Raw genomic sequence first — 15,606 nt, forward strand, 5'->3', positions numbered from 1 at the left:
TAAATATATGTAAGTTAATGTATACATACATACATACATACATACTAGACATATAGACACATACATACACATACATATACACATACATACACACACATATATACACACACATACACACATACACACGCACAACATATAGAGAGATGAGACATGAAAGAAGGGGGACTATTTGGCTGGGGACCAGCGGAAGGGAAGAGAGGGGCAAGAAAAGGTAACAGAGAATGGAACATGAGTCAAGTATGCAATATACGTGTTTTAACATGTCATAACAAAGCCCATCTCTTGTACAATGAATCCATACTGATATTATCTTTTTAAACACTAAATGGACCCAAGAGATCTTTTGTGACCAAAAAAAAAAAAAAAAAAAAACCCAAAACCGTGGTGATAGTTACCTATGTAGTTACCTATGTGGTGAGTTCAGTAAAACAAAGTCACCGCATTAAAACTGAGTGAATTCTATGACATGCAAACACATCATAAACAAAGCAAGCGTTAACATTAGAGAAAGGGAGACAAGTGCTTGGGGAGTCCCTGCTGTTTCTGACAAAGCTCTGCTGTGATCGCAGGCCTGGAGGCAACACAAACACCCGCTAGCAGGAATCTAGTGGATCCAGTAGAACTTTCTCCTGGTTTGTTGCTGAGATGCGGTGTCCTGCAGCCCAGGCTGGCGTCAAGCTCCCTATGTAGTGGAGGATGGCCTTGAACTTCTGACTGTTCGACTGCCACCTCCCCAGTGCTGGGATCCTTTGGAGGGTGGGGTTGAAGGCTGACTTCGTGCGTGTAGACAAACACTACCAACCCAGCTACATCCCTGGCCCTTGGTGGAGCCTTTTAACAGCAGTGTGTATTAAAAGGGAATGAGGAGATTCTGTCTGACAGACATGAAGTGACCTCAGAAGCATATTGCTAAGTGAAATGAGATATAGAAGTATGAAGTACGCTAGCCCTTTCAAAAAAAATCCCAAGGTGACAAGTTGGTTCAGTGGGTAAAGGCACTTGCCACCCAGCCTAACTAATGGAGTTGGATACTCAGACCCCACAAGGTAGAAGGAGAAAGCCCAGCTCCCAAAAGCTGTCCTCTGACCTCCACTCACATCATATGAATTGGCAAGCACACACACACACACACACACACACAGTAATAAAATACGAATATGCCCTAATACGCTTGTTTGTACATTTAATATGTTTAGAAACACACACAAATCGAGTAGCCTAGTTGTCCTGAGTATTTACAGGAACGTGATATTGTTTAAGGACAGTGACTTTACATGTTACTTTACATAATAAAATGGAACTTTCACAGTATCTGTGTGTTCACTGATAAGACAGGGTAGATGCTGGGCATGGAGTTGCTGTTTTCTCTAGCTTTTTATTTTTAACTGCAATTTTTTTTAAATTTTTGGTAGACCCACTGATTCCTCTCTCCCCTCCCCTCCTCTCCTCCCGTCCCCTCTTCTCCTCTCCACTCTCCTGTCTTCTCCTCTCCTCTGCCATTTAAACTCATTTCCAATTCTTTAATGGAAGGAGTTTAAAAATATCTCAAGGTTAAACATATCAGAGCTTAGTATCTTCCCTGATTTCATACTGAAAAACACAGACATGATAAGTATCTGTCCCGAGGTCACACAGCTTTTTAATGAAAGCGTCTTGGTTTCTTGAATATGATTATTGATATATTCAGATGATACACATCCATCATCTTATCCTGGCCCCTTCAGGGAAGAGACAGGGAAGAGAGGAAGCTCGCAATGCGCAAAGGGAACGCACCCCTTGGTGGTGCATGTCTATAACCCATCTACTCAGGAGCCCAAGGCAAGAGGATGGCGTGTTCAAGGTCAGCTGCTGATGCAGAGTTAGATCCTGCTACAAAGTAAAAGGTAAAAAGAGGGATGAGGCTATCGCTCAGTCCTAGAGCACTTGTCTAGCCCTAGATTCAATTCCCAATAAAACACACACAAACATACACACACACACAAATATGCACACTCACAAACACTCTCTCATACAAGCACACTCATACAGTGGCACACTTACAACACACTCACACAAGCATGCTCTCACGCACTCACACACAGCACACTTCACACACACACACACACACACACACACACACACACACACACACACATACACGAGGCATGCATGCATACAGGCACAGGTGGAACATGGTCCTATGGCTAATGAGATCCACTCTTTTGAGTTAATGATTATTTCATTGATTGAAAACTGGATGCCACAGACCACTGAGTACAATCCTCTGTTGCATCAGCAAGACCCTTCCAAAAGAGCACTGTAGAAGAAAAGCACTCCCCTCTGGGCCCCTTCTTCTCCACGTTCACCCAGTCTCCTAGTACACCCCACTAACACACCCCAAGGCAACCCTGGGTTATCCCTGTTGGGAAAATCCTTACTTAAACCAGACTGAGAGGGAAATGCTGTTGAATTTAGGACTTGGGATGATATGGGGAGAACCTGGGACATCGGATTCTCTTCTGATTTGCCGACTGCCGCACACTGAAGAACGGGACCAACTCTGGGTAGAATGAACTGAGCCTGAATTTATTACACAAAACTAATCACCTGTCAGTACGCAGACAGAGGGCATAACAGCCCTGCATGGGCAGGGCAAGTGAAGTGGGTGGCCTCCCTGCTCACTTGCCACCCTCCTCTAACCTTGCCAAAGTATTTCAGAGAAAGCTTTTCACAAACTGCTTCTGCTTGCCTTGTTTAGTTATTTATTATTTATGTATGCATGTGTGTTATGTACTATGTACGCACGTTTGTATGCAGCCCAGACTGACCTTGAACTCACCCGCCCCTACCTTAGATTCAGGCATAGGCCATGAAGATATTTTGTTTTCAATTATTCCTTTTGTAATTTTTCTTATGTATACAGGTGGTTTGTGCCTGCATGTATGTCTGCACCACATGTATGCCAGGTGCCCATGGAGGGCAGATGAGGGCATCGGATCCCCCTGGAACTGGAGTTGCAGGTGGTTGTGAGCCAGCGTGTGTATTGGGAATCAAATCCAGGTCTCCAGAAAGAGCGTCCAGTGCTCTTAAGCCATCTCTCTACCAACCCGGACTCTAAATTAATTTAAACAGTAGAAGTTATTTACTAAGTGGGAAAAGATTTTAAATGATGTTACAAATAGCAGTAACGATTAGATTTACAGGGAACTCACTCAGTTCAGTTAGTAAAGGGCTTAGAGTGAGCCACAGAGCCAGCAGCGTCTTCCATGGCTCCCTGGTTGGAGGTAATGCTGTGTGGGATAGCCTTCAGATTCCTGCCTGGAGTTTCTGCCCTGACCCCCTCGGTGATGGACTTGACCTAGAAGTAGCCTCCTGTCTCCACACCCCAAGTGCCAGGATTCAGGTGCATGCCACCATGCCTGGTTTCTGCAAACCTTGAATCACAAGCACTTTAGAAATTTGCCAAGTATTCTTGAGGTAACACTATCATAGGAAGCAAGATATGCATTAGGGATAAAGAATATCACATCTAAAAATCTTAAAGAGCTCCAGGGGCTGGAGCGATGGCTAGGCACCATAGCTACTCACAACCATATGTAACTCTAGTTCCAGGGGATCTGATGCCTCTTCTGACCTCCACAGGCACCAGGAATGCATGTGGTGCACATACATACATGCATTCAAATATGAAATAAGTTTTTTTTTTTTGAAAGTTCTGCTCTTCAGAGCACAGTACTATATCCAAGGGCTCACTCCATTGACAGTTAAGGTTGCCCTGTGGAAAAATACTTTTATTTGGCTGGACTGTACTTTAAAACAGAATCATCCCAGGACTTTAAGGCAGTGGTTTTCAACCTTCCTAATGCTGCGACCCTTTAATACAGTTCCTCATGTTGTGGTGACCCCCAACCAAAAAATTATGTCATTGCTACTTCATAACTGTCCTTTGCTATTGTTATGAATGGTAATGTAAATATCTGATATACAGGATAGCTGATATGTGGCCCCCACAATTTGAGAACCACTGCTTTAAGGCACGAATGAGCCTACTATTAACCCTAGACCAAGGGAAGTAATGGATGACTTCAGAGACTGTTCTCCAAAACATTGTTTCCGTGTCCCGCTAACCACTGGTCCTCACATCCCCCACCACCCAGCTTCCTGGTGACTTGGTGTGGTCAGACCCGCCCTACCTTTCATGCTTTGTGAGCTCTGGTTGGTCTAAACGGATCACGGTTTTCCTGGGTGCTGATCAGTTCAGTCACCAAGTCTAAGCCAATCATGTGTTGCATGTTCCTGAAAGAAGCGCGGGAGGCAATCCAACCCAGTGCAGGACTTAGACCTTTCATTCTGTCCTCAACAAAGAGGAGAACACCTGTGGGGTCGGGGGTTGTCAGAGAGGCTTTCTTGACAGAAAGCTATCTATCCAGAGACTGTGAGAAAGCTGGCTTGAGGTTGAAACCAAAACAGAGAGAAGCTGAGCCTCCAGAAATGCAGAGACAGAACATGAGTCCTGACCCATCCATTGCCTAGACTTTTCTTCCACTGTATGAGCAATAAATCCCCATGTTGTTTCAATAGTCAGTAGGCTAATTTCACTTTACTTTTCAAAGACTTACTGAAGTATCCACGCCTCCCTCCTCCTTTACCCTGGTTCCTGAAATCCCTACTGCTAACTCTCCATTCCAGATCTTGTGTTGGACTCCACATAACAACCAGATTTTAGGCAGAAGTAAAGGACTGGAGATCACCAAGTTATAGACAGAAGCAACACAGATTGAAGACTAGATGGCTTTACTCAAAGAGTGTTTCCCTAAGAGAGCGCTGAGAAACCTGTGGGAAGTATAGCCAAACTCGTTTTATTCCACATTTATTCCCTTTCTGCCCTTTGTGGTTGTATTTAGTTTTCTCACTTCTGTTACACATTTTCCATGCCTACCTGTTCAAATCCCACCCATTTTGAATCATTTAAACATAAGAGCTTGCTTCCTTTAATGGCTACCCTGATGCCCTCAACTGGGAGAAAACTAGCCCCTTCCAGAGGATGGACTGCTCTCCCACACACAACCAGGCTGAGAACTGTTTACCTGCAGAGTGCCTGGTGAGATTATCTCCTTCGGATTATTTTAAGCATTAACACAACGTGTCCGTAAACTCAGCATCTCCGAGAGAGCAAATCCAGTGACCAAAAACCACACATGGGGGAAAAAAAAGTTTGTCTTTAGGAATTGCCAGCCAAAGAGTTTCTTCTCTTGTGGTGGTGTCTGCATCCCAACATCAGCATCACATGAGACTATGGAAGAAACAAGGGTTTGTGGGACCTTCAGAACCAGAGGCTCTTGGGTAAAGTCCAACAAGTATTTAGCATGCTGTCTGGATTCTAGTATGCTTGGAATTTGAAGAACAACTAGACTCAAGAACTCTTTAAGCTATGGATTGAGGCGCAGATGACCCTAGTCACCTAGAAGCAAGTTGAAGATCAAGGACACCTATGTCTCTTGAGATGAAACCCTAGAAGCCATGGAAGATCTGGCTCTAGTGTAGTAAATGCATGGTGCCCAGGCTGAGCTATCTAGAGCCGAGGGTCCTGTTAGTCTGGCATTCAGGCTTTGACTCAATGCCCAGAGTGTCCTAGTCAGGTATGCATCTACAGAAACTCCAATAAGGGTTCTAGATTGTGTGTGTGTGTGTGTGTGTGTGTGTGTGTGTGTGTGTGTGTGTGTGTGTATACATGTGTCCTGCGGTACTTGTGGGGATTGCATGCGAATGTGTGTGTAGGTCTTAAGACAACCGTAGTGGTTCCTCAGATGCCATCCACCTCATTTTTGATTTTTTGTTGTTGCTATGTTTTTATTTTGACATATTTGTGTGCGGGTGGTGGTGGGCATTTGTGCGCTACACCACGGATGTAGAGGTCAGCAGACAACCCGCAGGTATCAGTCCTCTCCTTCTACTATGGGGATCCCTGGGACTGAATTCGTGTTGCCTAGTGGGTACCACTACCCAGTGAGCCTTCTTAATGACCCTATTTTTTGTTTGTTTGTTCGTTTTGTTTTGAAGACACTGTCTTTCATCAGTGTATAGCTCACCTAGCAGGCTAGGCTGATTGGTGAACCCCAGGGATCTGCCTGTCTGTACCTCCATCAACATTACAAGCACTCACCAGAATGCCTTTGGTTTTTGTTTGTTTGTTTTGGGATTTTTTTGTTGTTGTTGTTGTTTTTGTTTTGTTTTTTAATGTGGGTTCTGGGAATCGGGCTCTTTTTCTTATGTTTGGAAGGCAAGTACCTTACTGACTAATCTCTCTCCCCAGCCCTAATCATTCTTTAGTGTTCTTTGCCTTCTTTGAAGGTATTTATTCCTTCATTATTGCCAGACAGCAATAATGCTATGAGACGGTACCATTGCTTCCTCCCACGTTTCTTATATAATTCTACATTTCTAATTTTCCTTTTAGGCAGAATTAAGTCAAGAACCATGGGGTTGCTTGTGACCTTCCAGTAACTCAGGCAAAGAATTCATCAAGATATTCTTATCTGTCTGGGGGAAAACCCCGAGATGGTTCAAAAAGGAAGGGACAATACAGATGTCTGCTGTCACAGTTCTTTGGAAATATTCCATGAGCCCTAGGCAAGATGCTTGTCTCTCTATTCACGTGCCTCATCAGCTACTACAGACCTCATAGCGTGTGTGGTCTTTAGACCACAAACCACACTGCTTCCATGATGGCCTGTTCAGGTGTGGGGTCTATTCTACTCCACCAATTGTAAATCTCCTTAGAGAATTCCTATCTCTCCTTCCATGCTCTATCCAGCCTGTTTGATCAATGTGAGCATAACTATAATCTTTGAGTTTAGGCTCCTGCCTTGATAGTTTTCACAAAAACCACTGACATTGGCTTGTACGTGTAGATTTATGCTATTCTCAGTCCTATGATTCCCCTAACACTCAGACTTGAACATGGTACTAGTAGATATGAAAAGTGTTCTGAAATGATGCTGATAAATCTTTACTTATCCCTTAAGATAAGCATATCATCATCTTCAGTAGAAAATGGGTTTTCTCTTATTTATCATCAATACATTCTAAGACAGATTCCTTTTAAAATTGTTGTTTTAACACATTGTTTTCAAGTGCAAAATTTTCCTCAAAGTATCTAATTTTTTTCATTGTGCCACTGTCAATAAGAAGTTTCATTGTTTTCTTTCCTTCTTTCTTTCTTTCTTTCTTTCTTTCTTTCTTTCTTTCTTTCTTTCTTTCTTTCTTTCTCTCTCTCTCTCTCTCTCTCTCTCTCTCTCTCTCTCTCTCTCTCTCTCTCTTTCTTTCTCTCTATCTTTCTTTCTATTACTTTGTATAGTTACTATGGTCATATCCTGAGGTACTGCAGGAGAGACTTTTTAATGACAAAGGTAAAGAACATACTTTTGTTGAGAAACTATGGTGCCATGGATACTTTGAGTATTTGTGTTCATCCCATGCCCTCTCAATCCTGTTAAAATGGGTACTCTCTTCACTTTACAGGTGAGGAGACTGGGCCAGAGTTAGAGGCAGATTCCAAATTGAGCTTCAGATCCTGTCCTTCCTTCTAGAAGACAATTCTGCTTCCTCAGTGCCGTACAGATTAGGACACCCACAGGCGCATTCTCCTTGTGTATGCTAACATCTACACGTAAGTATGCACAGGGCTGTTCAAAATGAATAGAGTCGGGATCTTGGACCTGATATGAATACAAACTCTGCTCTACTAAAATTGTCCTCAAACTGTGATCCCATGTTTGGTAGACACTTCAAAGGGGCAATGTACTTTGAGACTTAAATGTATTTAGATCCCAGTTTCCAATATCTGGACCTGCTTGTTGGCCATCAGCATGTCTTAATGCAGGGTGTGTCAAGAGGTTGCTACAGAAGGTTGGTCACATCCTTGGTTTCACTTAGCACACACGCTCTCCCTGTGTTCCCCTTAGCTGGCGTGCTGGTATAATCGGACTCCGTGACTTTAGAACACGGTTCTGGGTTGACTGAGGAAGGTTACCTTCGCACAAGGAAGAAGCTGTGGAAAGGAGATAATCTGAGCAGAAGCAAGTGAAGTGCTGGACCTGCTTTTTAAACATCTATTTTTAAATGGTTGTCAGATGTCTGTAACTGACACCCTTAATTGGAAGTTCTGAAGTTTAAATGTATCCACTAAAATTTACTAAAATGTAACACGATGACGAATCCATTTTTTAAAAATGATTTCCCTTTTTGACTGACTTTTTATCTCGAGGTTTTCTTTAATCTATTTAGTGGCAGTGAATGTCTATATAAATCATTTCTAAATACCCAGTGGCTTTCCAGAAACTGGATCTATTATTGCATGATACACTGCTGCCCACCTAGAAAGCTGACATTTTCTAATCATTCAGAGAACCTCATGCGAAAAGAATAATATTTGAACAAAATATTCAAACACCTAGGGCTAGTATCAACTAAATATTTGCCTTGATGCCTCACATTTACGGTGGCTATGATCTTCATTTACAATTTGATCCTCTGGGCCATTTTTTATGTTTGTTGTTTCTAACCATTAAGACAGACATGATGTGAAAGGAATGATTTTAATCATTGGCAAACCAAAATAAACAAACATTTTAAAATGTCCCCAAGTTTCACAGAGGTCAGAGGGGTCTTGACACAAGACCTTGAGCATGTGGCCCCATTAAAGCCCTATACACCGCAATGCCCCATCCAGCCTCGGTCTGTTTCAGAAGGAAACAACCTGCTTTGTTCTCTGTTGTAGAAAATGTCAATAGCGATATTTAAAGCACAGCTAAATCCTTTGTTAAAAACTAAAGTCTCCATACTTACTTTTTAATACTGTTTATCCGGGAGATGTTATTGGAGGGCTGGCTTGTTGTTGGGGGGTCTCCTGGCTGTTTGTGAAGCACTGATTGAACGTCCTTATGTCCTTGTCCCCTGACAGGGACTCAGATTCAGGGTCCTGTCCACAAACAGATCAAAGTGCAGTTGGGTCTGTTTCAGAAAAACTCATGTCTTCCTAAGAGGCAAGAGTCCGTGTCCAAGCAAGTTCTGGAAGAAGAGCATGTTTTGCCTGCCCTTGAACGAACTAGGTCACTGCTGAGGCTAGAGAATATTTTTCAGCATCACTGTGATGAAACTTGAGGGCCGTTTTCTGCAGTAGGTGCGACACTTGTTGACACCGCTTGCCTGCCGGAGAGGCCCTGGCAAAGGGACTTGATGAAACACAGCCCAGGGAGCTGAAATCCAGAGGAGCCCTCCTCACTGACTGCTGCTGGAGAAGGACAGCTCTCTGCAAAGTCTATGCAGGACCTTGATTTAATTGCTCTCCTCTTAGGAAAGCAGTCACACTGAGGGAATTATGGGCATTTGAAGCCATGCTAGGAAAACCCCGGGGAGGGTGGGAGGGAGATGAAAATGCGACCTCCTACGTTGTTCCTTTAGAAATGGCACCTCATCTTCCTCCGAAGTTCTCTGAACAGAATACACAAAGGGCAGGACCCACCCCCTCAGGAATTTGATGCCATTTTCAGTTGTAAAAAGAGTTTAAGGCCAGCCTAGGCTCTGTGAGACCTTATCTGAAACACAGTCAGGCATGGTAGCGCACACCTTTAATCCCAGCACTTGGGAGGCAGAGATAAGCAGATCTCTGTGAGTTTGGTGCCAGCCTGGTCTATATAATGAGTTCCAGGTCAGCCAGGGCTACATAGAGAGATCCTTTTTCGAAAGAAAGAGACAGAGAGAGAGACAGAGACAGAGACAGACAGAGAGACAGAGAAGGAGAGAGAAAGAAGGAAAGAAAGAAAGAAAGAAAGAAAGAAAGAAAGAAAGAAAGAAAGAAAGAAAGAAAGAAAGAAAGAAAGAAACTAAGAATAAAAATCATGAGAAACCATGGAAAAATGCCACAGGTTCTAGTCCTTCAGTTTGTCAGCAATTATTCCTGTTTCAAAGTAGTTTTGATATGGGCATTTCTTTGAATTTTGTTCAAACCCAAGAAAGGACATGGAAAATCCAGAGGCGTCCTTTGGTAAGCCCCCTTGCCTCGCTACAAAAGTATTTTAAAGCTTGATACCTGGAAACGGACTAGCTAGAAGGAAACCTCTTGTGAGACAGACATGGCTAAAATTAGCACCTCTAAGTGGGTGACTTTGAAAGGGCCATGACTGAAACTTCACTCTGTGGTGAGCAGTGTGCTCCTCAAAAGCAAAGCCTCTGTGCACGTTACAGTGTGTGCCTCGCTGTTCTGGGCAGAAGAGGTTCACGAGACAAAAAAAAAGTCACTATCTGAATTTGTTAAATATCAAGACATGGCGTGTACAGCTCGGGGGTTCAGCTCTTCAGTTTTATCTACACAGGAGAAGAAAGATATTGAAAGCCCCTTGCAAACACATCCATGAAATGGGACTGAACACAGACAGAACCAAATTCCTGTGACTGCAGATATCAGCTCTTTTCATAGGAACTGGAGGTCTTCTCAGCTTGAGGTCTGTTCCAGAGAAAGAGAGAAAACTTGAAAATAGGGGCAAAAAGGAGGTGTGACAATAAAGAATAAACCAATTACCCGGGACTCCCTTGCTAGAAGGGAAAGACCAGTTCTTGCAGGTTGTCCTCCATGTACATGCGCATATACACACTAAATACACAAATCAACAAATGCACCCAAAATATTGTTAAGAATAAATAAATGTCACACACACAAAGCAGGAGAGGATAAAGCCAAAAGTGAACAAATGGCCCAGGACAGTAGAGCAATATAACATGGCTAGGAAAGAAGACATGCATAGAGTTCTTATGTGGGACAGTTGAAACTCGCTCTGGGGCTTCGTTTATTTCGAGATCAATTCCTTGAACTCCTACATCTGTCTCCTAATAAAGTAAATGTAATAAAATAGATATCTGGAAACCCACATTTACTGCAGCAGAATTCACAATGATCTGGTTATGGAATCAGCCTACATGCTCCCTCAACAGATGAATGGGTTAAAAAAAAAAAAAAAAAGCGCAGCACCCATGCACAACAGACTGTTCAATCACCCATTCAAAAAAATAAAATGAGCCGGGCGTGGTGGCGCACGCCTTTAATCCCAGCACTCGGGAGGCAGAGGCAGGCGGATCTCTGTGAGTTCGAGGCCAGCCTGGGCTACCAAGTGAGTACCAGGAAAGGCGCAAAGCTACACAGAGAAACCCTGTCTCGAAAAACCAAAAAAAAATAAAAAAATAAAAAAAAAAAATAAAATGATGTTGTTTACAGGAAAGTGGATGGAACTGGAGATCATTGTGCAAGATAAGCCAGTCTCAGGAAGACAAGTGTGATGGTTAATCATTGTCAGCTTGACTGGACTGAGAATTCACCGCTGAAAAACACCTCTGGCTGTGGGCGAGGGTATTTCCAGAACGTGTGTTTGGCTGAGGCTGGAAAACTAACCTGAGTGTGGGCAGTGCTGTTCTATGAACCAGGGTCCTGGGATGAAGGAACAGGAGGAGGCTAGCTAGCAGCACACTCGTCACCCTCTCTGCTCCTCACTGCAGATGCTATGTGACCTGTTGTACCTGCTCCCACGCCTTTCCTCACACCATCATGGGCTGTGTCCTCAACAACTGTAAGCCAAAACAAACCGTTCCTCAGTCAGGCTGCTTCTCTTCCGGTCTCTGATCACAGCCACTAGAAAAGTAGCCAACACACAACAAGCCTCATGTATTTTCTATCACATGTGGAATTGAGGGTATTAGTTTTTTGTTGTTGTTGTTTTGTTTTGTTTTTTTGTTTTTTGTTTTTGTCAACTTGGTACCAGCTAGGGTCATCAGGGAAAAAAAGACCCTCCATTGAAAAAGCACCTCCATCTGATTGGCCTATAAGTATGTCTGTGAGGGGTGTTTTCTTGATTAACGATGGATGTGGGAGGTGGGCAGCAGCCCACTCTGGGCAGTGCCACCACCAGTGAAGGTGGTCTTATGCACTATACAAAAGCAGGCTGATCAGGCATTGGGAGCAAACTAGTCAGCAGCCTTCCTGGTGGCCTCTGCTCCGGTTCCTGCCTCCCAGTCCCTGCCTTGAGTTCCTGCCCTGACTTCGTGATAGACTGTAAACTATAAGACGAAAGGAACCCTTTCCTCCCCAGACTGCTTGGGTCATGGCGCTCATCACCACGAGCTAGAACAGGTGGACAGGGACGTAGACTAGGGACAGTGAAGGACAGGAGAGGCGGAGAGACAAGGAAGGGAACAGATGGGTGAGCAGGTCAACATACATAGACCTGTGTATGGAAATGTTGCAATGAAGCCCATTGCTTTGTGAAATTTATACACTATTGAAGCTAAAATGAATAAATGAAGCTGAAATATATATATATATGTATATGCATATATGCATATGTATTAGATCTGACTACATTTGCTTTGTTAATCATCTCAGCAGCCCACAGACACTAGAAGTTTTGTTTTAATAACAGATTTTGAAGAGTATGGATACACAACAATCAGAAACAGAAACTATGGAATTAAGCCCTCTTTGGCCAGGACATTTGCTCTGAATCTTCTGTTTAGTCGGAGGAAAGATAGAAGAACTAAGATTTTGAAGAGGAAAAGTAAGGCCTATACATTTTTATTACATTAAAAAGTACAAGTTTGCCGGGCGGTGGTGGCGCACGCCTTTAATCCCAGCACTCGGGAGGCAGAGGCAGGCGGATCTCTGTGAGTTTGAGGTCAGCCTGGTCTACCAAGTGAGTTCCAGGAAAGGCGCAAAGCTACACAAAGAAACCCTGTCTCGAAAAACCAAAAAAAAAAAGAAAAAAAAAGTACAAGTTTGTGCTTGAAAATAAAAAGATCAAACATTTAGCGCCATCCCAAGAAAAGCAATATAGAATATAAGAAAATATGTTTAAATGATTTCTTTTTTCTGATGCTAAAGCTAATAGTTCTCAACCTGTGGATCATAACCCCTTTGGGGGTCTCATATCATATATCCTGCAGATCAGATATTTACATTACAACTCATAACAGTAGCAAAATTACAGTTATGAAGTAGCAACAAAATCATTTTGTGATTGGGGGTCACCACAACATGAGGAACTGTATTAAAGGATCCCAGCATTAGGAAGGTTGAAAACCACTGCTTAGCTGGGTGGTGGTGGCGCACACCTTTGATCCCAGCACTTGGGAGACAGAGCCAGGCAGATCTCTGTGAGTTCAAGGCCAGCCTGGTCTACAGACGGAGATCCAGGACAGGCACCAAAGTTACACAGAGAAACCCTGTCTCAAAAAAACCAAAAAAAGGGGAAAACCACTACTTAAGCAAGAGAAAAAACATTTTGTTTGTAGGGAGATTTCCCTTCTATTGAGTACAGTTAGAAATGTATTTTTCTATCAGATGATTTTACATCCCTCTTCCCAGAATCCCATTTGTTATTTTCTTAGCTTCACAAATGAGTGGACGTCCTTATGATCACAGCATCAGAGGTTTTGGGGTGGAGATCTAGTCAGTCCCTAGCTGATCTGAATACTTAGAGCAAATTCATTGGGTTCTTAGCTGCTCTTGTCTCCCATAACTTGGGTTAGGACTGGTACGTGGGGAGGTTATCTGCTCGTGTTAGTCTTCCTGGCACGGCAGATCTGTGAAGACTGGTGTAGGATGGCAGGAGTGATGTCATACCCTCCCCTGCTGAACACATTCTTGGCTGAGGCTTGGTACCAGTCACATGTCTGGTCAGAGGTTCAGCCAGTGTCCCCAGGACAAGCTGCACTACTTAGGTGTCTCTTGCTTTGGGGAGCTATGAGTGTTTGAGAAGGGTCTCCTCACACACAGCATACACTCACAAAGACACATAAAAATAAAACCAAAAAAAGAAAAAAAGAAAAATCAAACAACAACAACAAAAAAACCCCAAACAATATCAATAAAGCCAACCACAGCTATTATGCTGGAAAAATCACTTGTGGAAATCACCTAGAGGCATGTAACAATTGACTGAAAACCTTCTCAGCTTGGGGCAATAACAGTGAATCTCTACAATGTTCTGCCGGAATCTGTTCCCATTTCCTCCCCTTGTTTTGAAGTACAGAGGTTCCGTCATGGGCATTTTCACTGTCGTGGGTGAAGGAGACTCATTAGAACTAGAGCAGAAGAAATGCTTGTGCTCAACACTGCCAGTGATGGTGTAGTCTTGGCAACAGGCGCATGGAGAGGGCCATCGTCACTAGCTTGAGGATGAGACTACGGTGGAGGCTACTGACAGGTGCCGTGAACTTGCTCTAAGTATTCAGATCAGAGGGGACCTAGTTGCCAGCACAGCTTCAGCATGAACAGAAGACTCAAGTCAGGACACAGCAGAAGTAAACCTCGGGGCAGGCTTGAAAACAGCAAAAACTTAACCACAGTCCTCTCTGTTCTCACGAATCGATGGCCAGAACGTGGGAGACATAATGGCTGAAGGGGCTGGGGCACAATCTCTGTCCAGTCATTAACTACTATCAAGTTTTCAGACACGGGGGTCATGGTCAGGAGTGAGTTTTAATGAAGAAATGATTTAATGAAGGTGCAGTGCAGTGGCCCACACCTGTTTTCCCAGCACGTGAGAAGCTGAGGCAGGAGGATCACTAGAGTCTGAGTGTTTGACACCATCCTGGATAATATTAGTAAAATCTCATCTCAGAAAACAAAACAAAATTAGAACTGAAAATGAAGCCGAGGGAAGGGAGAGCTGGCACAGTGGTTAAGAACATTGAGGGCTCTCCCTGAGGACCTGGGTTTGATTTCCAGCATCCACATGGGGACCCACAACCATCTGTGACTTCATTTCCAGGGAACCTGGTACCCTTGTCCAGCCTTGATGGGCACCAGGCACACATGTGCCATATAGACATACATGCAGGCAAAGCACTCGTACACATAAAAAATAAAAATTAATAACCCCTGCCCCCCAAAAAAAGATATAAAAGGGTTGGGGATTTAACTCAGTGGTGAGGACTTGCCTAGCCAGCTTAAGACCCTGGATCAGGTTCTTAGTGCAATAAATAAATAGCTAATACATAAATCTATGTCTACATACTTCGAGGAAGAACAATTTCAGAGTTGACCCAGGCAAGCTACTAAACCAAACAAATTAATAAACCAAAGAACAGCAATAATCTTTGGGAATGAGGGGTAATTTGGAGTTACCAAAATATATTACCTAAAAGTTTAAATCTTCAATGAAAAAGTATGAGGTGTGCAAAGAAATAAGAAAGTAAATTCTTAGAAAAAATTGGTTAATAGAAACCATTTTTCAATATTACCCTGCTACTAAAGTCAATGATATTACAGTAAAATAAAACTAAAGGCCTAAACCTTTAAGCAACATGAATGAAAACTATCCTTAATAAAGCATTATAAAATTGAATCTAAAACCATATAAGGACCATCCCCCACACATGACAGAGTAGAATGGGTCCTAGAAATGCAAGGAATGGTTTCACATCTGACAACTGATACAATATACTGTTAATATAATAAAAGGCAAAACTACATCCTGAGCTTAACGGAGACAGATCAAGCGGAGCAGCCATTGATGATAATAAACTCAAGAGCAGACACAGTTGCATATACCTGTCATCCCTATTTCTCTGCTCAGCAGG

General features: G+C 43.1%; 1 protein-coding gene and 1 long non-coding RNA gene across 3 annotated transcripts in view; one reads left to right on the top strand and one right to left on the bottom strand.

Annotated features, from left to right (window-relative positions):
• The window catches only part of Alpk2 (alpha kinase 2), a 136,108-nt gene extending 126,725 nt beyond the window's left edge, over window positions 1–9,383 (bottom strand). Inside the window, exon 1 of the mRNA XM_042263725.2 lies at window positions 8,827–9,383. The gene's annotated coding sequence lies outside the window, so the exon portion shown is untranslated. The remainder of the gene's footprint in view (window positions 1–8,826) is intronic.
• LOC143269604 (uncharacterized) overlaps window positions 1–15,606 on the top strand; it is a 63,428-nt gene that overhangs the window by 36,239 nt on the left and 11,583 nt on the right. Inside the window, exons 1-2 of one of the 2 annotated variants that reach the window (XR_013046155.1) lie at window positions 1,557–1,883; window positions 7,501–7,648. This is a non-coding gene — a long non-coding RNA (uncharacterized LOC143269604). Of the gene's footprint in view, window positions 1–1,556; window positions 1,884–7,500; window positions 7,649–15,606 lie in introns of those variants that run through there. The other variant, XR_013046154.1, reaches the window with a different exon arrangement.

The sequence above is a fragment of the Peromyscus maniculatus genome, chromosome 19 (genome assembly GCF_049852395.1).
Source record: "Peromyscus maniculatus bairdii isolate BWxNUB_F1_BW_parent chromosome 19, HU_Pman_BW_mat_3.1, whole genome shotgun sequence".
Taxonomy (NCBI): Eukaryota; Metazoa; Chordata; class Mammalia; order Rodentia; family Cricetidae; genus Peromyscus; species Peromyscus maniculatus.